The sequence below is a fragment of the Gorilla gorilla genome, chromosome 4 (genome assembly GCF_029281585.2).
Source record: "Gorilla gorilla gorilla isolate KB3781 chromosome 4, NHGRI_mGorGor1-v2.1_pri, whole genome shotgun sequence".
Classification (NCBI taxonomy): Eukaryota; Metazoa; Chordata; class Mammalia; order Primates; family Hominidae; genus Gorilla; species Gorilla gorilla.
This window is the reverse complement of record NC_073228.2, coordinates 98,673,742-98,697,381: the sequence shown is the minus strand read 5'-3', so window position 1 is coordinate 98,697,381 and position 23,640 is coordinate 98,673,742. Positions and strand designations below refer to the sequence as shown.

The 23,640-nt window shown below is 37.5% G+C and overlaps 1 protein-coding gene and 1 pseudogene across 9 annotated transcripts in view; one reads left to right on the top strand and one right to left on the bottom strand.

The window, feature by feature from the left end:
• KIAA0825 (KIAA0825 ortholog) overlaps window positions 1-23,640 on the top strand; it is a 473,030-nt gene that overhangs the window by 45,418 nt on the left and 403,972 nt on the right. The gene's annotated exons all lie outside the window — the stretch shown is intronic.
• Window positions 4,104-8,371, bottom strand: LOC115934600 (NADH-ubiquinone oxidoreductase chain 5-like; annotated as a pseudogene).

The following is a 23,640-nucleotide window of genomic DNA, read 5'->3' as shown; positions in this document are numbered from 1 at the left end:
ACCCTGACCACCTTGGGCACATGTTCTCAGGACCTCCTGAGAGCTGTGTCATGGGCCATGGTCACTCATATTTGGCTCAGAATAAATCTCTTCAAATGTTTTACAGAGTTTGATTCTTTTCGTCAACACTTATTGTATTGTTCTTATTCATTTTTTACTTCTTAGGTGTCAAAAGTGAGACACTCATCATATCAAACAAAAATCGATTATAAAGAATTAAAATTCCCTTTCTGCTGTCCCTTTTTAATTCTGTCACCCACAGATAAGCACTGCTAATAGTTTAGTGTGTATTCTTTATTTTATGGGATAGTTTGTTTTTTCAAAAATATCCTGTATTATGCTGTATATATAGTTCTACAATTTTTTAAATGAAATAATATAATATTCTGGAAATCTTTCCATGTCATGCCATAGAAAGGTAGATTATAATTTTTAATGAATTGCAGATTTTTCATTTTTGAGTGAAGTATAATTTAACAGTTATATATAAATAAACCAGAATAGGCTTAGGTTGACCTATACTGTGTACTTCTAAATTGTGACATGGTTCATATGTGAGTTTCCAGTGTAATGAATGAAGCTCATACTTTAACATGTGGCTAACTTGCCAATAGCCCATTTTTCTTTTTTAGATCCTTTCCAGAAGGATTGTAAGGTAAAACATCTTTTTCAAGAACAGCATGAAGGGTGCTTACTGATAAAGTGAATACACTCAGACATGAGCAGTTAGGTACAGCTAACTCCTTCAGGTTTGGGTGATGGTGGTAGCAGAAGTACTTAATGCTGCCAGCCCTGCTGGCCAGTTGATGTGCCCGTGCCCTGGTCAGTTGATTGCACATTTCCCAGTCTTTATTTACTCTTGCCATAGAGTGAATATAGTCCAAACTTGGTTTTTCGGTGGGGCTTTTTTTTTTTTTTTTTTTTTAAGAGATAGATTCTCACTCTGTTGCCCAGGCTAGAATCCAGTGGCTTTTCACAGGCACACTACTAGCACACCACAGGCTTGAACTCTTGGGCTCAAGCAATGCTCCCACCTCAGTCTCATAGTAGCTGGAACTACAGGCACATGCCATTGTGCCCGGCCACTAAAAAGGTTTTGTTTATCATATATCATATGGTATAAAACTACAACTACTTATTTATTTTATTACTGGATAGTGTATTTTTATTTTATAATCTTTTTAGCAACAGTGATAACAAAACAAAATATCAGTGTACATTTATCAGACAATACTGAATTTCCTTGATTTGCTGGAAATAATTCATGTATAACTCTCATAAAATGTTTGTTGACATTTACCATCCACCATGATGACTCTGTAATGGTATAACTGACCACATGAAAACAAGACTTAAATCTGTGAAAGAAGCAGCAACATCTAATGCACAGTTTTATTTTAAGACCACATCTAAAAATATTACCTTTTAATACTTAGCCACAGAAGGTACATTCGTATACCACTCTGTCAGGCATGACTTTTCATTTAGATCAAGTGACTGTTCTGAATTAATTTCTTTTATTTTTAGTTTCAAGTTTTCTTGTGCATGTATGAAAAGTGAAACAATAGCTGTTAATGTATTCACTCCATTAGAAGAACTTCAATCATTAAATTATGCCAGTTGTACGTCAGTGTTACTGGATACTTCTAATTGTAGAAAATCAATTAATTCCAATAATAATGGTTCAAATTTCTTATCTAATTCATTAAATCAAAGTAAACCATTTGAAAGTTCATTCTGTTGAAGTTGAAACACTTGACAGTATTGTGAATATTATTGTAAATTAAGTTACAAACTGCAACATCAATGATAAAATTATTTTCTCTTGGTACTATTAAAAATATATTGTTATGGAACACAACATCATATAAATGCCTTCTTTTAGCAAATTTAGAACCTGTGGGGAAAACTATACTTGAAATATGTTGTAATGCGCACAGTAATTCATAATTACATCCCCAAAATCTGCAATATTCTACCAATCCAAATGGAAGATGTAGTTGTCAAGTACAAATATGATTATACATATACAAGGTAAACAGCCTATAAATGTTCATGATTAGACTGAAGTTGAATAAAACAAAAATAAGTATGACATGGTAATATTCATGGTGGCTGGCAGTAATGCACGATATACATGGTGGCCGTTGATGGGGTGGGTCAATACTTGGGTGGTACTCAAATTTGCTTCCCCATGAAAGTACAGAGAGTAGTTTAAATTAGAATCTTAGCTTTGGGTGCTGATGGTGAAGTCAAGTACTTTTTCTCTGATTTGTCCTTGGAAGGAAGTCTTCATTTCCGGTTTACAAGACCGGTGTATTGGTTTATACTACAGGGGCAGGTCCATTTGAGTATTTTATTTTCGATTGAGGAGGTGGCTGGTATGAGGATTAAAATTGTCGTGAAGTATAGTACGGATGCTACTTGTCCGATGGTAGTGAAGGGGTAGTTCACTGGTTGTCCTCCAATTCAGGTTAGGGTAAGAAGGTCTGTGGCTAGGAATCAATATAGGAATTGGCTTAATGGGTGAAATATTATGCTTTGTTGTTTGGATATGTGGAGTATAGGAATTGCTGCTAGGATGAGAATGGATAGTAGAAGGGCTAGAACGCCTCCTAGTTTATTGGGAATGGATCGGAGAATTGCATAGGCGAATAGGAAATATCATTCGGGTTTGATGTGGGGTGGGGTGTTTAGGGGGCTAGTCAGGGTGTAGTTGTCTGGGTCGCCCAGGAGATCTGGTGAGAATAGTACTAGTGTTAATAGGGTGAGGAGGAAAAGGAATAGGCCTAGGATGTCTTTGGTTGTGTAGTAAGGATGGAAGGTAATTTTGTCGGAATGGGAGGGGATGCCTAAGGGATTGTTGGATCCTATTTCGTGTAGGAATAGAAGGTGTAGGGCTGTTAAGGCTGTAATAATAAGGGGCAGAATGAAGTGGAAGGTAAAGAATCGTGTGAGGGTGGGTTTATCTACTGAGTAGCCGCCTCAGACTCATTGGACTAGGTCTGTTCCGATGTATGGAATGGTGGACAATAGATTCGTAATTACCCTGGCTCCTCAGAAGGATATTTGGCCTCATGGGAGGACATAGCCTATGAAGGCTGTTGCTATGGTTGTGAATAAGAGGATAATACCAATGTTTCAGGTTTCTAGGTAGAGGAATGAGCCATAGTATAAGCCTCGGCCGATGTGTAGGAAGAGGCAGATGAAGAATATTGAGGCACCGTTAGCGTGGAGGTAGTGGATGATTCAGCCATGGTTTACGTCTCGGGTGATGTGGGCGATTGATGAGAAGGCGGTTGAAGCATCTGGTGAGTAGTGTATGGCTAGGAATAGTCCTGTGATAATTTGAAGGGTTAGGCAGGTGCCAAGAAGTGAGCCGAAGTTTCATCATGTGGAGATGTTAGATGGAGTGGGGAGTGGAGATGTTAGATGGAGTGGGGAGATCAATAAATGAGTGGTTAATGAATTTTATTAACAAGTTGGTTTTGCGTGTTGGGGTCATTAGTGTTCTTGTAGTTGAAATACAACAATGGTTTTTCATATCATTGGTCGTGGTTGTAGTCCGTGCGAGAATAATGACATATGCTTTATTTTTGTTAAGTGTGGTTTTAGTAATGGGGTTTGTGGGGTTTTCTTCTAAGCCTTCTCCTATTTATGGGGGCTTAGTGTTGATTGTTAGTGGTGTGGTTGGGTGTATCATTATTTTAAATTATGGGGGAGGTTATATAGGTTTAATGGTTTTTTAAATTTATTTAGGGGGTATAATGGTTGTTTTGGGGTACACTACGGCGATAGCTATTGAGGAGTATCCTGAGGCATGGGGGTCAGGGATTGAGGTCTTGATAAGTGTTTTAGTGGGATTAGCAATAGAAGTGGGGTTAGTGTTATGGGTAAAAGAATATGATGGGGTGGTGATTGTGGTGAATTTTAATAGTGTAGGAAGTTGAATAATTTATGAAGGGGAGGGGCCAGCGTTGATTCGGGAGGATCCTATTGGTGCGGGGGCTTTATACGACTATGGGCATTGATTGGTGGTAGTTACTGGTTGAACCTTGTTTGTTGGTGTATATATTGTAATTGAGATTGCTCGGGGTAACAGGTTATGTGATTAGGAGGAGGGTTAGGAGGAGTGGGAAGAAGAAATAGAGGAAGTAAAGTTTGATTATGCCTTTTTGAGTTGAGGTGATGATGGAGGCGGAGGTTTGGTACTGTGAGATTGTTTTAGGTTATTAGTTTTTCTAGTCAAGTTAGGTCTAATAAAAGTAGGGATAAATTTTGGCTTATGGGAAGGCTTAGGTGGGGGCTTGTGCAGTGAATAATATAGGGATAGAATCCGAGTATGTTGGAAAAGTGAAATGTACACAGTGGGTTTTTTATTTTGAGTTTGTTGGTTAAGTAGTTGAGGTCTAGGGCTGTCAGAAGTCCTAGGAAGGTGATGCCTAGGGCTGTGAGTTTTAAGTGAAGTGGGATTGTCATTTGGGGGATGGATGTGGGGAAAATGTTGCTGGTGATGAGAAATCCTGTGAATAGGCTTCCGATTGTTAGGCGTTTGATGGGGTTTAGCAGGGTAGGGTTGTTTTCGTTGATGTTGGTTAGGGTTGGGAGAGGTTGGCCTGTTAGGGTGAGGAGAATTATTCGAGTGCTATAGGCACTTGTTAGGGAAGTGGTGATGAGAGTAATAGATAGGGCTCAGGCGTTGGTGTATGATATGTTTGCGGTTTTGGTGATGAGGTCTTTGGAATAGAAGCCCGTGAGGAAGGGCATTCCTGCAAGTGCCAGGCTGCCAATGGTGAGGGAGGTTGAAGTGAGGGGTATAATTTTGAGTAGTCCTCCTATTTTTCGAATGTCTTGTTCATTGTTGAGGTTATGAATAATGGATCCGGAGCATATAAATAATATGGCTTTGAAGAAAGCATGGGTACAGATGTGTAGGAATGCTAGGTATGGTTGGTTGATGCCGATTGTGACTACCATGAGTCCTAATTGGCCTGAAGTAGAGAAGGCTACGATTTTTTTGATGTCATTTTGTGTAAGAGCACAGACTGCTGCGAATAGGGTGGTGGTGGCGCCTAGGCATAGTGTGAGAGTTGGATTGGTGGGTTATTTTCTGCTAAGGGGTGGAAGCGGATGAGTAGAAAGACCCCAGCTACAACTATGGTGCTTGAGTGAAGTAGGGCTGAGACGGGGGTAGGGCCTTCTATGGCTGAGGAGAGTCAGGGATGAAGACCTAATTGAGCTGATTTTCCTGCTGCTGCTAAGAGGAAACCTAGTAGTGGAATAAAGTCGGGGTTAGTGTTTAGGAGGAGTATTTGTTGTGGTTCTCATGAGTTGGAGTGTGGGAGGAATCATGCTAGGGCTAGGATGAAGCCAATGTCGCCAATACGGTTGTATAGGATTGCTTGGATGGCTGCTGTGTTGGCATCTGTTCGAGCACACCGTCAACCGATGAGTAGGAAAGACATGATTCCTACGCCCTCTCAGCCGATGAAGAGTTAAAATAGGTTGTTGGCGGTGACTAGAATTAGTATGGTGATTAGGAAAATAAGTAGATATTTGAAAAATTGATTAATGTTTGGGTCTGAGTATGACACTGTGCACTTTCTTTTTGGATTTTAGAAATGTCTGAGACTTTGTAAATCAACTTAAGTGTCCCATCATGGTATTAAACATTTTTGTAAAAATGTCCTCTAAATTTTGGCCGCAGTTTCTTCAGAATCCATTAGAAATATTTAGTCAAAGCATTCAACAAATGGAGGGCAAAATATTCAGCTTATGTTAAGCTTTTAAGGAATTGCAATTATTGAAAACAAATCTTGCAAATAGGAGGATATTGAAATATATCCTCATGAAATCAAAGGGACAATTGAACAATGATAAGCACTCAAATTACATGCAAGATTTAATTGTGAAATTCCCAATTATGCTTTGAAATGCCCAAGACTTATGGGGAAAATCTTTTGATAGAGATGAAGTTTTCTATTGGATACATTTACATTCTGATCCAGAATGATGTTAAACTGAGAAAGGTTATGGTTTTGCAGCACTTAAATTTAGCAAACCGTTCAAAATAATCATTAACATTTATTTGATGAGTTTTGTCTTTTAAAATTTTTGGTCAAAGAAATGCAATCTGCATGGAGGCAAAAAAAAAAATAGTACCTGTAAAAATATTTGAGCTAAAATATTTATGTATTTCATTACTAAAAATTAAAATTGAGAATGTACTTCATCTAGCAAAATTAACTCTGAACTTAATAAATTTACCAGGTAGCTTATCACCTGAGAGAGAGTATTTTCTCAATTAAAAATATTATAATCTATATAGAAGAGTCTATTCATGGTATGAACAATTTAAAATTTGCTAACTATAAAATGAAACTTGGAAAAATATAAAAAGAATACCGTCATATTTTTAAAATGCATTTTTCAAGAAATATCTGTGGATGACAGATACAGCTAAGAAACTCATTAAAGTATACAAAAATATATCAAGAATCATTATTTATTTTTCAAGCAATATAAAGATGTTTTTACTTTTGAAAGCAAAGATATAAATTTTTTGAAGGAATATTATTTTTAAAAATAGTGTTTCAATGTAATTAGTTTATAGGTCAGCAATTATATAAAACTGTTTAACTGGTTAGTAATATGTGTTTCAAAAATTATATAATTTTAATAATTTTTGGTACCTGCTTTTTAATCTCAAAAAAGTCCTGATTTGGATGATAATTTATATGAACATTTTATGTAAATATGCTTCATTTCCTCCTTCTCACATTCAGTTTCCCCTTTTCTAAGTGCTTGCTAGATATATTTCTTGTATTTCAAAGTCATTATTCTAAAATGAACATACCAACTCAGTGTCCATTAACAGATTAATGGATTAAGAAAATATGGTATATATACACAATGGAATACTATTCAGCCTTAGAAAAGGAAATTCTGTCATTTGCAACAATATGGATGAACCTGGAGGACATTACACTAAGTGAAATAAGCCAGGAACAGAAAGATAGATATGGCATGTTCTCACTTATATGTGGAATCTCAAACAATTGAACTGATAGAAGCAGACAGTAGAATGATGTTTACAAGAGCCTGGGGAATGGGGAGAATGGAGAGATATGGGTCAAAGGATAAAGTTTCATTTAGACAGGAAGAATAAATGATAAGTATTTAAGGCAATGGATATGTTAATTAGCTTGATTCAATCTTTCCACACTGTATACGTGTGTCATAAAATCACTTTGTAGCCCATAAATATATTCAATTATAATTTATCAATTAAAAATAATTTTAAAAGTAAAATGAAATGAGCACACTATTTCCCCACAACAAACTACCTTCTTCTGATTTTCTCTTAAGAGTCTAACTTTATTCCCAGTCAGAGTTAAAATTTTGCAGCCAGGTGCGGTGGCTCAGGCATGTAATCCCAGCAGTTTGGGAGGCTGATGGGGGTGGATCACTTAAGGTCAGGAGTTTGAGACCAGCCTGGCCAACATGGTGAAACCCCATCTCTGCTAAAAATACAAAAATTAGCCAGATATGGTGGTGGGCACCTGTAATCCCAGCTATCCAGGAGGCTGAGGCAGGAGAATTGCCTCAACCTGGGAGGCAGAGGTTGCGGTGAGCTGAGATTGCACCACTGCACCCAGCCTGGGCAACAAAAGGAGATTCTGTGTCAAAAAAAAAAAAAAAAAAAAAAAAAAGGAATTAAAATCTTGCTATAAACATGGATTTTTTTTCCCTATGTTTTAGAAAGATCATTCTGGCAGCAGATAGAGAATGAGTTAGAAGGTGATGATGCAAAAAAACAGGGAGAGACCAGGCATGGTGGCTCACACCTATAATCCCAACACTTTGGCATGCCAAAGCAGGAGGATCCCTTGGGCCAGGAGTTCGAGACCAGCTTGGACAACAGTGTGAGACCTCATCTCTACCAAAAAAAAAAGGAAAGCAAGAAAGAGAGAGAAAGACAGAAAAGAAAGAAAAGAAAAGAAAAAAGAAAAGAAAAGAAGGGAGGGAGGGAAGGGAAGGATGGAAGGAAAAGAAAAGAAAAAAGAAAAGAAATAAAAGAAAGATTTAGAAAACTGCTGCACTAATCCAGATGATGGGGTTTGAACCCTGCACAGGGATAAGTTGAACCTAAAGCTGCCTTCTTACATATTTTAAATTCGGTTTCCTCATACATAGTGAACAGTAACCTAACTGGATATGTAAACAGACTCTAACCTACTCTTGTAATAAGTAGCCTAGCCCAGGAGCAGTTGCTCGTGCCTGTAATCCCAGCATTTTGGGAGGCTGAAGCAAGAGGTTCGCTTGAAGCCAGAAGTTAGAGACCAGTCAGAGCAATGTAGGGATACCTCATCTCCATCACACACACACACACACACACACACACACACACACACACACACTCAAAAATAAGGCATGGTGGCTCATGCCGGTAGTCATAGCTACTTTGGAGGCTGAGGTGGGAGGATCCCTTGAGCCCAGGAGGTCAAGGCTGCAGTAGGCTATGATCATGCCACTACATTCCAGCCTGGGTGACAGAATGAGACCTTGTCTGCAAAAAAAAAAAAAACAAACAAACAAAAAAACAAGAAGAATAGAAAGAAAAAGAGCTGGTAAAGGAACCTGAGTTGTGGTATTCAAGATAGAAGTGGTAGAAAAACAGTGCTCTGAGAACCAACGGATTAGCCTTTGGGGAAGAAAGAAAGCGGAACTAGTGTCAAGTATAGCAGGTTGGAGGGAAGACTGACATCAGATAATTTTGAGGTTCTGATAACTTTAGGAGGAATTCAGGCCTAGCTTATACAGGAAATGCTCAGGGCAGGCACTATGGCTCACGCCTGTAATCCCAGTAGTTTGGGAGGCTGAGGCAGTGGGTCACTTGAGGTCAGGAGTTCGAGATCAGCCTTGCCAACATGGTGAAACCCCATCTCTACTAAAAATGCAAACATTAGCTAGGCATGGTGGCAGGCGTCTATAATCCCAGCTACTCAGGAGGCAGAGGCAGGAGAATTGCTTGAACTCGGGAGGTGGAGGTTGCAGTGAGCCGAGATTGCACCATTGCACCCCATCCTGGTGAAACAGTGAAACTCTGTCTCAAAAAACATAAAAAAAATAAAAAAAAAGGCAATGCTCACAGAAATGTTTTACAGTTGGAAAGTTTTAGATTTAACTTTAATAAATTAAACTTCAAAGATACAATTGTCATTGTTATAGTTTTACACTGTAACTTTTATTCTAATATTTCCCTACAACTTATTATTTATTTTTACTGTGAACTTTTTTTTAGTTTTATATTGTGTGTACAAGGGCATATTGATCTATATTGATTGGACTTTGATAACTTGTCAAGAACATCAGTTTCACTATAATTGACATATAGAACTTTTCTAGAAATCTGACTTTGAAGTTGAGTGAATCCAAAACATCTTTTTTTTTTTTTTTGAGATGAAGTCTTACTCTGTTGCCCAGGCTGGAGTGCAGTGGTGCGATCACGGCTCAGTGCAAGCTCCGCCTCCTGGGTTCACGCCATTCCCTGGCCTCAGCCTCCGGAGTAGCTGGGACTACAGGTGCCCACCACCACGCCCAGCTAATTTTTTTTTTTTTTTTTTTTTTTTTTTGTATTTTTAGTGGAGACGGGGTTTCACCGTGTTAGCCAGGACGGTCTCGATCTCCTGACCTTGTGATACACCCACCTCAGCCTCCCAAAGTGCTGGGATTACAGGCGTGAGCTACCGTGCCCAGCTCAAAACACCTTTTAAAATCTCTTTAGATTTCATTTTAGAACCTGTTTCTCAATAGTGTCTACGGGTAAAATTTTAACTGTTTTATGATTTGACTTATTAGCTGTTACTTTTCAGAATTACGTCAAGAATGTGTTCTAGATATTTAAAATTTATTTAATAGTTAAAGCACTTAATTTAAGTAGTTTCTCCCCTGCAGTCTATACCTACATACTATCTCTTACATGTTCATTTTGATCCCTCAGCTTTGGTATGTGATTCATCTGTTAGTAAATAAATGCTAGGTTCTTTCCTCTCAATTACAGTCATTGGTCTGATAATCCTGTGAGTCAATCTGCACGCAACAAGGAGCTCATATCAAACTCCTGGCAGGTTTAGTTAAAATTAAAATGCATGCTTAACTGTAGAGATTGTCAAGTGTGGAAATAATATTTGTCCAGCTGGACAGCTTTCTTTTGTAGTTGCTAAATGAAAGTTGAGATTCTGTCTGCTCCTTGAAAGCTTCTGTGTCATGAAGGTAATTTGGACTGTTTGTGGTTTGACAGGGATTATTAAAATCAGATGAAGTGAAGGGAAGCAAGTGTGAGAAAGCAAAATTGACACTGACACTCTCTATTATTTGCAGCTTGGATCATGATGACTATGTTGATATGATAGATTCACTGTTGAGATAAGTAAAGCAGCAAATAAAATAAAAAGCCAGTATAGTGATGGATTATTAGATTTAATTTGAAGAAATCCAAAATTTACTTTCATTGATTGTTTTTAAAATAGATTTTCAAGTTATTTCATATGAATTTGTCTTAACCACTGACAAATTATACTTCTATTGAACTATAGAATTAAAAAGTATACTACAAAGGCTGTATGACAGAAGATTAAATATTAAAGAAGTAGATCACATGATTAAATCATAGAATTTTAAAACTAGAGAGTCCTTAAAAATCGTTTTTATCTAACATCCTTTTTTTATAGATGGAAACTAAAAAGCATTTTAAGGTATCACATTTAAATTTTAATTGATAGCTTCCTACCTTTCACAATTTTTTAAAAATGGCTTACATAGTTTAAAAGCCATTTAAAAATTGTTTAAGCCACATTCATAGGTGACTTTTTTCTGTTTAATAATACTCAAGTTACATTATTATAGTTATATATAGCCTTTAAATAGTATTATCTACAATGGTGAAATAAATGCCTTTCATAAATATGATTTTCTACTGAGAACATTATTAGTGTAGAGGAAGTTATGACTAGAAGGCTATTTCAAGATGTCAGTCAAGAAGGGCTATAGTAGAAAAATATAATTATTTAATTGGAATAGGAATTAAGTTAAATATGAGGAACTATATGTATATAAAACAAGATGAGTTTTTCTATGCATTGTGGAAAATCCTGTGTTTATTTATTTAAGCAGGGTAGTGAAATGATCAGATTAAATGTATAAAATGAGAAGCGTAGAGTCCATATGCAAGACAGACACCAACTGGGTGTCCTACAATTCAATTCAAATTCAATTCTGACACTACCAGGACCCCACAAGTTCAGAGCTCAGACCCATAAGACTGCCCTCACTTCACGTGCCAGCTGCAGATGGGTTTCCCAGATGACCCACACTTCTGCCACAAGACTACAAATTTGGGGGTTGCCACAGCTCAATAATTCATTAGAATGATGCATGGAACTCAGGGAAGCAGTATACATACAGTTTTATTAGAAAGGATACAATGTAGGAACAGCCAAATGAGAGAGATGCATAAGATAAAGTAAGGAAGAGGATTATGGCACAGAACTTCCTGTCTGGGTGTGCCATCCTCTCAAGACATGGATGTGTTCACCAATTTGGAAACTTCCTGAACCTCCTTGTTTAAGAATTTTTATTGGGATCCATTATGTAGACACGATTGATTAAATCATTGGCCATAGGTGATTGGTTTCAATCCCAAGTCCCTTTCCTGTCTCTGGAGGTTAGAGTTAGAGGGAGTGGAGCTGAAAGTTAATGCAGTAATCAAATGGTTGGTTTTTTTAGACTAGCTCCCATCCTGAAGCTCTCTAGGGGCCCTCCAGAGTAACCTCATAAATATAAAATCACCTGTGAATAACAAGAGACATTTCAATCACTCAGGAAATTCCAAGGGTTTTTGGAGCTCTGTGCCAGGAAGGGGGAAAGGAGTTAAAACCAAATGTGTGTATATGTGTGTGTGTGTGTGTGCTGTGTGCGCACACGCGCATGTGTATATAATTATACCATAAGATGTGAGTCTTGGAAGTCAGATGGGAGGTTTTTCAGCAAGAAATAATGTCCAAATCTTCGACACTGGTTGCAGACGGAGGTAAATGTCATCTTTGAGAGCATTTGGTGACCATTTAAGATCTTAGGGAGAAAAAGTATCCAAGAACTTGGTGACCATTTAAAACAGGGGTCAGCGAACATTTTCTATTATGACTGAAATAACCAAAAGGCCAGATAGTAAATATTTTAGGATTTGTGGATACATATGGCCTCTGTAGCATATTCTTTTTTGTTTGATTTTTATTTTTACAACTCATTAGATATGTAAAAACTATCAGGCCATAGAAAAGCAAGCCATGTCATAGTTTGCTGATACCTGATTTAAGATACTAGGGCAAGAAACAGGGAGATTAGGTAAATGGTTATCCTGTAAGATAGGAAGAGAAGCCAGTTTAAGGAAAAGACTCTGAATTAAATTTTGGACATACTGAGTTTTCGTTGGCCCTCTGAAGGTTTGCTGAAAATAATTACTGACATGAGGCAGATAAGTGGGAGAAAAGACACATGAATTTATTTTTGTGTATATACAAGAGCCTTCAGAAAGAAGACCCAACCCCTACCCCTCCCAATAAGAGCTTATATACTATCTTGAAGTTACAGAAAGAATGACAGCTCAGAGAATGGCCAAGAATGGGTTATGATGGTACATTAAGTAATAGGAGGGAGAGAAGAGGCTTGACTAGCCAAGGTGGTCTTGTTATGTTGATGAAACCTCACAGGAAGCAGCCCTCAGAGAAAAAATGGTAAATGTTTCTTTTCAGACTTTTAGAGGTGTCAGACTCTCAGTTAATCTTTCCTAGATCCAGACAAGAGAAGGCCTGGCTGCATTAATGCAGATTCTTTATTGATGCATGTTTTCCTCAAAAAAGACAGCTTTGCAGGGCCATTTCTGTTTCCCGGCCTTCTGACAGCCACCTCAAAATATGAAATATATTTTGTGGTAAAATATTTTGATCCCCATCATGAGTTTAAAGAACCTTCGAATCAGTGATGTGGAATTGTCTGGTAAGTACTTGGAAATACGTATGGGAGTTTTGGAGGAAGGACTATAATTATAGATAGAGACTTTGAATTTTCATCATAGAGATGACAGTATCAAGCTGAAATGACCAAAAGGATCATAATCCAGTTTTAAACAGTTTATTCAAGTGAAAAACTGGGAGTAGCCATCCAAGAAACACAGACTCCAGGGAAATGGGATCACTTAAAGTTTTGCTTATATAGGTAGAAAACAAAATATATTTAGTAAGATTGTTCCATTTTCTATACAAGTCTGGTTTATGAGTTACAACAATTTAATTAGTTACAGTTTGTTTTCATTTCCAAAGAACTTGTTTTCATTTTGTGTCCTATTTAAAAGAGAGTATTTAACATTCCATCTTAGACAGTGTGATAGTCATGAAGTCTTTGCATAGAAAACGTAAGAGGGAAGTTAATCTATAGTAAAGATCAACAGTTAGGAGAGAAGGGATCTTCCCTGGCACCCTATAGTCCTTTACAACATTTTCCAAAACAATATAAATTGTTTTATTGAAAACATAAAATAAAAGTACTCTTGTAAAATTATATAAAATGCAGTTGATTTGCTTGAAGAAAGCTCAGTAAAGGTATTTAAAAGAATACACGTGTAGGGAAGAAAAAGTAATATCCTTTCTTCCCATCTTAGGTTCATGGCTGAGGATCCTGTAAGTAGAAGGCAGATTAACAAGAGAAAAGCATACAAATGTATTTGATTAAGTTTTACATGACATGGGAGCGTTCAGAAATGAAGACCTAAGGAAACAGAACAACTTATGTATTTTTATGGACAGTCATGCAGAAGTATGATGGATGACAAAAGGCTATGATCTAATAATAAATTGGTGGAATTTAGCAAGATCTGTTTGTTATGATCCTTCTCTGTGTGTCTGTGTCTTCAGAGATAAGGACATTGCTTTCTTCCCGGTATAGGGAATGCACTTGTGGAATGAAGGTCTTATGACCTACTTCAGTGGAAGGTGGAGAATTCTTTTACAATCTGCTTCAGAGAAGAAGGGGAGGAAGAAAGTCAGAGAGACTTTCCTGTTTCTGGTGTTTTCTCAAGTGCCAGAGTACTCCAAACTTCGCGGTAACATGTCCTAAACCTCATCACAGGTCTAGAGAGAACCCTGTGGTGAATATTGGTGTTTAATGGCAGATATGGGAAAGAAGCCTATCAAAATATTTATTAATTTAACACAAAAAACTACTGTGGTTACTTTAAGGGAAAAAAAATGTGAGTGTTGGGCAGTGGAGCATGGAGATTTATTGTGTGTATCTCACATAACCTAACGAAAACTTTGTGTGTAATCAGGGAAGAGCAAAAACTGCAGTTCTAGTGGCCTCAGCCAAAAAAACATTCATACACATGCTTTTGGGAGGCTGGAATTAACTTGATTTGTTTACCACCAGTGATGTCTTATCCCTGCCTCCATTCCAAATTTCAAAATTCATTTAGTATACATCTAAGTGTTACCAGGGAGTCCTTGCTCCCAGAGCTCCCAAGATGGTGGCAGGCTGCTTCCAAAATGGCGGCGGGCTGCTTCCAAGATGGTGGCAAGCCTCATGTTCTCTGACCTGGGGTTCTCAGCTGGATTCCAAGGAATGGAATCTTGGGCCATGTGGTGAGTGTTATAGCTCTGTTAGAAGCTGTGGGTCATAGAAGAGAACCGTGGAACCCAGTGACTAGTGTTCAGCTCAATTAGGAACCCAGGCACTTAGCTGTGCAGGAACAATGGCAAGCTTTTAGCCTGATCAGGAGCGGCAATGGGCGCCTCCCTGGATCAGGAGCACAGCAGACACCCTGCCAGATCCAGAGGGATGGAAGTTAGCGGGTCTGTGATGGCAGCAAAGGCAGTAGTGGACAGTGAGCGAAAGCACCGCTGGAGCCATAACAAACAGGGACCAGAAAAGAGTGCAGTTGCAAGATTTAATAGAGTGAAAACAGAGCTCCCATACAAAGGGAGGGGACCCAAAGAGGGTAGCCATTGCTGGCTGAATGCCTGGGATTATGTCCAGATCATTGTCCCTCATGCTGTGCTCTTAGGCGATAGATGATTGGCTATTTCTTTACCTCCTGTTTTTGCCTAATTAGCATTTCAGTGAGCTCTCTTTACTACCTGATTGGTCACGTGTGAGCTAAGTTGCAAGCCCCATGTTTGAAGGTGGATGTGGTCACCTTCCCAGCTAGGCTTAGGGATTCTTAGTCAACTTAGGAAATCCAGCTAGTCCTGTCTCTCATAATGGTCTAACCCTAAATCCATTATGACTAGGGTTAGATCCTATCACACAGAAATGGACCCTCATTGTATATCTGTATGTTGTATAATTGATTAAAAAAAAAAAAAAAAGAAAGGAGCCTTGCATGGTGGCTCACGTCCATAAGCCCAGTACCTTGAAGGCTGAGTCATGTGGATTGGTTGAGCCCAAGAGTTTGAAAGCAGCCTGGGCAACATGGCAAAACCCAATCTCTACAAAAATTAGCCAGGCATGGTAGCACGTGCCTGTAGTCCCAGTTAGGAGGGGTCTGAGGTGGGAGGATCACTTGGCCCAGGAGGTCAAGGCTGCAGTGAACTGTGATCGTGCCACTGCACTTAGGCCTGGGCAACAGAGCCAGACCCTATCTCAAAATAAATAAATTAATTAATTAATTAAAAAAGAAATGTGATCTGGCCCGCTACCCAAAATGATGTTTCCTACCAGGAGCCTGGTAAACAAATAAATGGTGTGAGTGACAAGATGGAAAACTAGGAAGGCGTGCTATTTAGGAAGATTGTCAAGAGAGGAGACAATTTCAAGGAAGGAGTAGCTATCAGTACTGAATAGTGCAAAGAGATTAAGCGTGATAGGAACTGAAAAATATTTTGTCAATTTCAGTGTAAGGTTCGAGGCAGAAATTATTACTCTGGGTCGAGGAGTAAATGAGAGGTGAGAACACAGGAAATGTAGACTGCTATTTTGAGAAGCTGGGATATGACAGGAAGAGATACTAGGGTAGGTTTTGCTGGTTTCTAAAAAGTAAGAAGCTTTGACATGTTTATGGTCTGCTGAAAGGGATATTGATGATACAAGACTGGTGATAATTCATGGAACAAAGCTCTGGATGGCATAAAAGCATATTGTAATGGGTAGATGTTTTAATCAAACTGAAGTTAAGCTAAATAATAATGTCACCAATATTTTAGGAAAATAGTACCACATTAATATGACTTGCTAATTAATACTATTAACATTTTAGGAGAAATTTTTAAACTCTTGGAACTTAATTTAAGAACCTTAAATCCTTTAGAAGAAAGCATTTTGATACAAAGTGCATGCTAAGTTCAAATCATTGTTATTAAGTTATTAAAAGAGAGTTTCTTTAAAATGTAATTGACATCTGGCGGGGCATGTGGCTCATGCTCATGCCTGTAATCCCAGCACTTTGGGAGGCCAAGGCAGGCGGATCACTTCTAGACCAACCTGGCCAACATGGTGAAACCCATCTCTATGAAACATACAAAAAACCAAACCAAACCAAAACAAAACAAAAACTAGCCCGGTGTGGTGGCACACACCTGTAATCCCAGCTACTAGGGAGGCTGAGGCAGGAGAATCGCTCGAATCCAGGGGGTGGAGGTTACAGTGAGCCAAGATCACACCACTGCACTCCAGCCTGGGCAACAGAGTGAGACTCTGTCTCAAAAAAAAAAAAAGTAATTGATATCTCATAAACTGTATTTATTATTATTCCCAGTTCATACATAATACAAAACTGCCTTTTAAAAAGTGCTCCATAACTTAAATTTTCTACTAATGCAGATCTTCAAATTAATAAACTTTTACTATTCTTGAAAATTCATTAGTTAATATCATTAATCTCATGATCTGTGACATTATTTAGGTCTAATCTCAACAGATACAGTAATTTTATGACTTTGAAATCATGTGAAATATATGAGTGCCAGTTATAAAGGAATGCTAACATTAAAATTTATATTATCTTGGTTTCACCTTCCATTAAAGCAAGAGATGGCTAGGATTGCATATTGAAAATTATAAAGTTATTAAAATAAGAATATTATATAGAAAGAGAACTGCATTGAAAAATAAAGCAATGTCAGAATTGGTGAGCAAATCACATGACAATTAATTCTGTTTGCTTGTCAAGCTACAATAGTGTATTCTGACTGATCCTGTCAATTTCTACTTCATACACACACATATATAAATAATTAATAGGAGTTACAGTGGAGTATCTTATATTTTAAATGGAGGAATTTTAATAGTCATAGTATATTAATATGAGTACTTACCAGATATATATAATCTAGTTTACATAATTATAGTAATCAGAACTTCCACAGTTATTAGCAGAAAGCATAGCAGTCTATATAAGAAAATCTAATATATAGATAAGAGTTGAGAAAATAAATTGAATGGAATAACAAGTTCTTTGTTTCCTAATATGACTTCAATATCTAAGGGGTTTAAATGACTATCAACAAATTAAGATCCACTGGAGTGCTTATGTAGTCATTGGGGGAAGGCTAAAACATTAAAATCTCAACTCCCAGTAATTAATGAGAAGAAAGAAATTTCAGGCAACCCTAAAATATTACAAGTAAGCTCTGGCCTTTAAAAAAGTTGATGGTGTTGTTTTTTATGTTTTGTTTTTTGTTTTTGTTGTTGCAATTATGTAGATTTCACAATGAAGGACATTTATAATAGTTCTAGGGAAAACTGTCAAATGTATATGGCAGAAAAATAAATCAACATATATAAGAGGTAAAATATTAATTTTTTGTAAAAGTTGAAGTCTATATAGAGAGGCAATTTATAGCATTATGATTCGGGACAGCCCTTGAAGCAATAGGAATCCCAGCTTTGCCACTTCATATCTAAGTGACCTTGGACAAGTCATGAACCTTTCTGTGCCTCAGTTTCCATATCTTTAATAAGATTATAATATCTATCTGTTTATGTTAAGAATTAAATGAATTCATATATATATATAAAGTACACAGAACAATGCCTGGCTCATGTAAGTGCTACAAAAGAGTCGGCTGTTATCATTACTATTATTATTTAGCCATTTTAGCTTTAATCCAGGTCTCAATGAATGAGATCACTGAATTACATATATTTTCCAAGATTTAGTAAAAATTAAATATTGAATTTTTTAATCTTGGCAGGACTTTGTAAATGATATAGGAATATTACTTTCTGACTAAATATGAATAGCAAAATAAAAATGAGCCAGGCCAGAAGAAAAGGCTGGTGCATGTTTAAGAATGTGACCTGGTCGGTTTATTTTCACTTTGCTTTATTACCAAGCCAGCAACACAAACCAAACCAGCAATACAAAGAATAATACAAATAATATAGAGAATATAAGGAATAAATAGACCAAGGATACATGATGGCCTGTGAAGGTATGATTCCCTAATGTTACCCCTTTAACATGTGATGGCATGCCATAAAGATGTCTGAGTTGATCTCAGACATCTTTTGTTGAGTAAGGAGTCTGCCAAGTCAGGGGAACCTGGGAACATGAGATTACTGCCTCATAGAATATTTTATGGAGCTTAGAGTTTCAGGGGTTATACAGGGGATCTCTCCTATAACCACAGAAGAATATCTTGCTGCTGCACATTTTATTTTTTCACAAATTATTTCTTGCTAAGCTGTAGATTCTACTTCAGCTTTCTCTGTAGTGTGCCTAGGGAAGGGAAATGGGAAAAGTCAAAAGTGGCTCTGACAGTCCAAGGGACAAGAAAAATGGTAGTATTGATGAACAAAATAGTCAAGTCCATTGAAGAGCTGATTTGGGTTCAGAAATATGTCCTTCTCATGCTGTTTCTTAGAGAACATCACGATTTTATAGCTGGAAGAAAACTCAGAGCCTAATCTACCTGCCTCATTTTTAAATTTTTTTTTCTTTTTGTTTTTTGTTTTTTTAAACAGTCTCCTTCTTGTTGCTCAGGAAGGAGTGCAATGGCGCGATCTTGGCTCACGGCAGCCTCCGCCTCCCAGGTTCAAGCAATTCTCCTGCCTCAGCCTCCTGAGTAGCTGGGATTACAGGCGTCTGCCACCATGCCCGGCTAATTTTTTGTATTTTTAGTAGAGATGGGGTTTCACCATGTTGACCACGCTGATCTCAAACTCCTGGTCTCAGGTGATCGACCGGCCTTGGCCTCCCAAATTGCTGGGATTACAGGCATGAGCCACTGCGCCCAGCAGTAAATATTTTTTTTTTTACTTTTTTTTTTCTTTTTTTTTTAGATGGAGTTTTGCTCTTGTCGCCCAGGCTGGAATGCAATGGTGTGATCTCGCCTCAGTGCAACCTCTGCCTCCTGGGTTCAAGCGATTCTTCTGCCTCAGCCTCCCGAGTAGCTGGGATTACAAGCGCCAACCACCATGCCCTGCTAATTTTTTGTATTTTTAGTAGAGATGGGGTTTCACCATGTTGGTTAGGCTGGTCTTGAAATCCTGACTTCAGGTGATCCACCCGCCTCCACCTCCCAAAGTGCTGGGATTACAGGCGTGAGTCACTGCGCCCAGCCTTTACTTATTTTTTTATTGACAATAGTTGTACATGGGTACATAGTGATGTTTCAGTAAATACAACATATAGTATTCAAATCAGAGTAATTAGTCGATCCATCATCCCAAACATTTACATTTCTTTGTGTTGGGAACATTTCATATCTTCTCTTCTAGCTATTTGAAAATATATAGTATATTATTAACTATGGGAATTTTACAGTGCCATAGAAGATTCAAACTTATTCCTCCTATCTAGCTGTAATTTTGTATCCTTTAACAAATCACTTCCTTTCTTTACCCCTTACCTTTCTCAGCTTCTACTAACCTCTGTTCTACTCTTCACTTCTATGAAATCAGCCTTTTTAGCTATCATATGTAAGTGTTAGTATGCGGTGTTTAACTTTCTGTTCCTGGCTTATTTCATTTAACATGGTATCCTCCAGACTCATCCATGTTGCCATGTTTCATTTGTTTCAAGAAACTTAAATTTTCTTCATAATATCTTTCTTCACCCATTGGTCATTCAGGAACATGTTGTTTCATTTCTATGTATTTGTACATGTTCCAAAGTTTCTCTTGTTGATTTCTAGTTTTATTCCATTGTGATAAGAAAAGGTACTTGATAAGATTTCAATTATTAAAATATTTTGAGATTTGTTTTGTGTCCTAACATATGGTCAGTCCTGAAGAATGTTCCATGTGCTGATGAAAAGAATGTGTATTCTGCAACTGTTCAGTGGGATTTTCTGTACATATCTATTAGGTCTATTTTGTCTATTTAAATCCAGTGTTTCTTTGTTGATTTTCTGTCTAGATGATCTTTCCAGTGCTGAGAACGGGATGTTGAAGCCCCCAACTATTATTGCATTGCAGTCTGTGTCTCCCTTTACATCTCATAGTTGCCTTTTATGTCTCGTTACTCAGATGTTGGGTGCATATATATTTAGAATTGTTATATACTTTTGCTAAACTGATCCCTTTATTATTGTATAATGTCATTCCTTTTCTCTTTTTAGAGTTTTTACTTGAAGTATTTTTATCTGATATAACTATAGCTATTTCTGCTTGCTTTTGGTTTCTCTTTGTGTGGAATATCTTTTTCCATGTCTTCACTTTCAGTCTGTGTCTTTACAGATGAGGGTAGTTTTTTTGTGGGCAGTATATAGTTGGGTCTTGTTCTTTGATCCATTTCTATATTTTTTAATTGAGGAATTGAATCCATTTTCATTCAAGGTTATTATTGATAAGTGAGGACTTACTCCTGTTATTGTATTATTTTCTTGTTTATTTGTATATATATTTTCCCTTAATTTCTCTCTATTTATTTTTGCAGTTTGGTGGTTTTTCTGTAGTGTTAAAGTTTGATTCCTTTTTCTTTCTCCTTTTCTACCAGTGAGTTCTATAATTTTGTGTATTTTCATGGTGGTAGTTACCATCTTTTCACATTCAGATGTAGGACTCCCTTAAGTATTTAATATAAGGCCAATATATGTCAATGAGTTTCCTTTGTTATTGCTTGCCTGGGAAAGACTGTTTCTCCATTTCTGAAGGATAGGTTTGCTAGGTGTATTATTATTATCCAGCAGTTTTTTTCTTTCAATATTTTTAATATATTATCCCATTCTCTCCAGGCTTGTAAGATTTCTGCTGAGAAATCTGCTCTTAGTCCATTGGGGATTGCATTAAATATGACTTAATGCTTTTCTCTTGCCGTTTTTAGAATTATTTTTTGTCTTTGACTTTTGACAGTTTCACTACTATATGCCTCAGGGAGGATCTGTTTGAACTGAAACTTTTTGGGGATATTTGAGCTTCCTGGATCTAGATGTTCATGTCTCTCCCAGGACTTGGTAAATTTTCAGTTATTATTTTATTAAATAAGGTTTGTATATCTTTGTCCTTCTCTTTTCCTTCTGGAACTCCCATAATGTGAAAATTAGTACATTTAATGGTGTCCCATAAACCCTGAAGGCTTTCTGCATTTTTTTTTTCTTCCTGTATTATTTCAAAAGCCTGTCTTTAAGTTCAGGTATTCTTTCTTCTGCTTGGTCTAGTGTGTTGTTAAAGCTTTATGTTATATTTTTTTATTTTATTTCTGGAATTCTTCAGCTCTAAGATTTCCGTTTGGCTCATATTTATGATATCTATCACTTTGTTGAATTTTTCATTCAAATCACAAAGTATTATCTTGATTTTATGGAATTATCTGTCTATATTCTCTTATGTATGAGTGAGTTTTATTATTTTGAATACTTTTTCTGGCATTTTATGTAGTTCCTTGTGATTAGTGTCTACTACTGGAGAATTATTGTGTTTCTTTTTTTTTTTTTTGACACAGAGTCTCGCTCTGTCACCCAGGCTGGAGTGCAGTGGTGCGATCAGGGCTCACTGCAAGCTGCGCCTCCCGGGCTCACGCCATTCTTCTGCCTCAGCCTCCCGAGTAGCTGGGACTACAGGCACCCGCCACGATGCCTGGCTAATTTTTTGTATTTTTAGTTGAGACGAGGTTTCACTGTGTTAGCCAGGATGGCCTCGGTCTCCTGACCTCGTGATCTGCCTGCCTCGGCCTCCCAAAGTGCTGGGATTACAGGTGTGAGCTACCATGAATTATTGTGTTTCTTCAAATGTGTCATGTTTTCTTTCTTTATGTTTGATATGTCCCTATGTTGATTTCTTCACATCTGATGTAATAGTTGCCTCTTCCAATTTAATGGAGTAGCTTTCATAGAGAAAGATTTATTCCTATAGATGGGTCTTGTGGTGTCAGTTGGGTGGGGTGCTTTGACTTTGGTTATAGGTTCACACAGTAGTGTAATCTATGTTCAGTTTGGGGGCCTTTCCAGGTTGGATGAAGGTGTGCAGTAGTTTGGCCAGTATAAAGGTGAGCTCACCCTGGGGAAGTCCACCAAATTGTTTCTCTGGCTAGAAATGCAGGTGGCACAGATTGGTTTCCCAGCTGTGCAGGACCAGAGTTTTAATTTTTAGCTTCCACAGGTAAGTGAGCACATGTGATGTTTGTCTTTCTGTGCCTGGCTTTTTTCATTTAACATAATGACCTCCAGTTTTATCCATGTTGTTGCAAATGACAGGATCTCGTTCTTTTTTATGGCTGAAGAGTACTCCATTGTGTATATGTACCACATTCTCTTTATCCAGTCCTCTGTTGATGTCCATTTTATCTTTTCAAAAAGCCAACTTTTTGTTTCATTGATCTTTTCTATTGTTTTCTTTGTTTCAGTTTCATTTATTTCCACTCTGATGTTTATTATTTCTTTTTTTATACTAATTTTGAGTCTAGTTTGCTCTTGCTATTCTAGTTCTTGATGCATCATTTGGTTATTTATTTGAAGTTTTTGTTCTTTTTTGATGTAAGCACTTAAAGCTATGAATTTCCCTCTTTGGACTGCTTTCGTTATATTCCATAGTTTTGTTTCTTTGTTTTTGTTTTTGTTTTTTGAGATGGAGTCTCACTCTGTGGCCCAGGCTGGCTGAAGTGCAGTAGCTCGATCTCGGCTCACTGCAACCTCTGCCTCCTGGGTTCAAGCAATTCTCCTGCCTCTGCCTCCCAAGTAGCTGGGATTGCAGGCACCCGCCACCACATCCGGCTAATTTTTGTATTTTTTAGTAGAGATGAGGTTTCACCATGTTGGCCAGCCTGGTCTTGAGCTCCTGACCTCAGGGCATCTGCCTGCCTCAGCCTCTCAAAGTGCTGGGATTACAGGCGTGAGCCACCGTGCCAGCTCCCATAGATTTTGGTATGTTGTGTTTCCATTATCATTTGTTTCAAGAAATTTTTTAATTTGCTTCATAATTTCTTCAATGACCCACTGGTCATTCAGGAGCATATTATTTAATATCCATGTGTGTGTACAGTTTCAAAATTCCTCTTATTATTAATTTCTTGTTTTATTCCATTGTGGTCAGGGAAGATGCTTGATATTATTTCATTTTTTTTGAATCTTTTAAGCCTTGTTTTGTGACCTACCGTATGGTCTTTCCTTAAGAATGATCTATGTGCTGAGGAGCGAAATACACTGAAAAAAT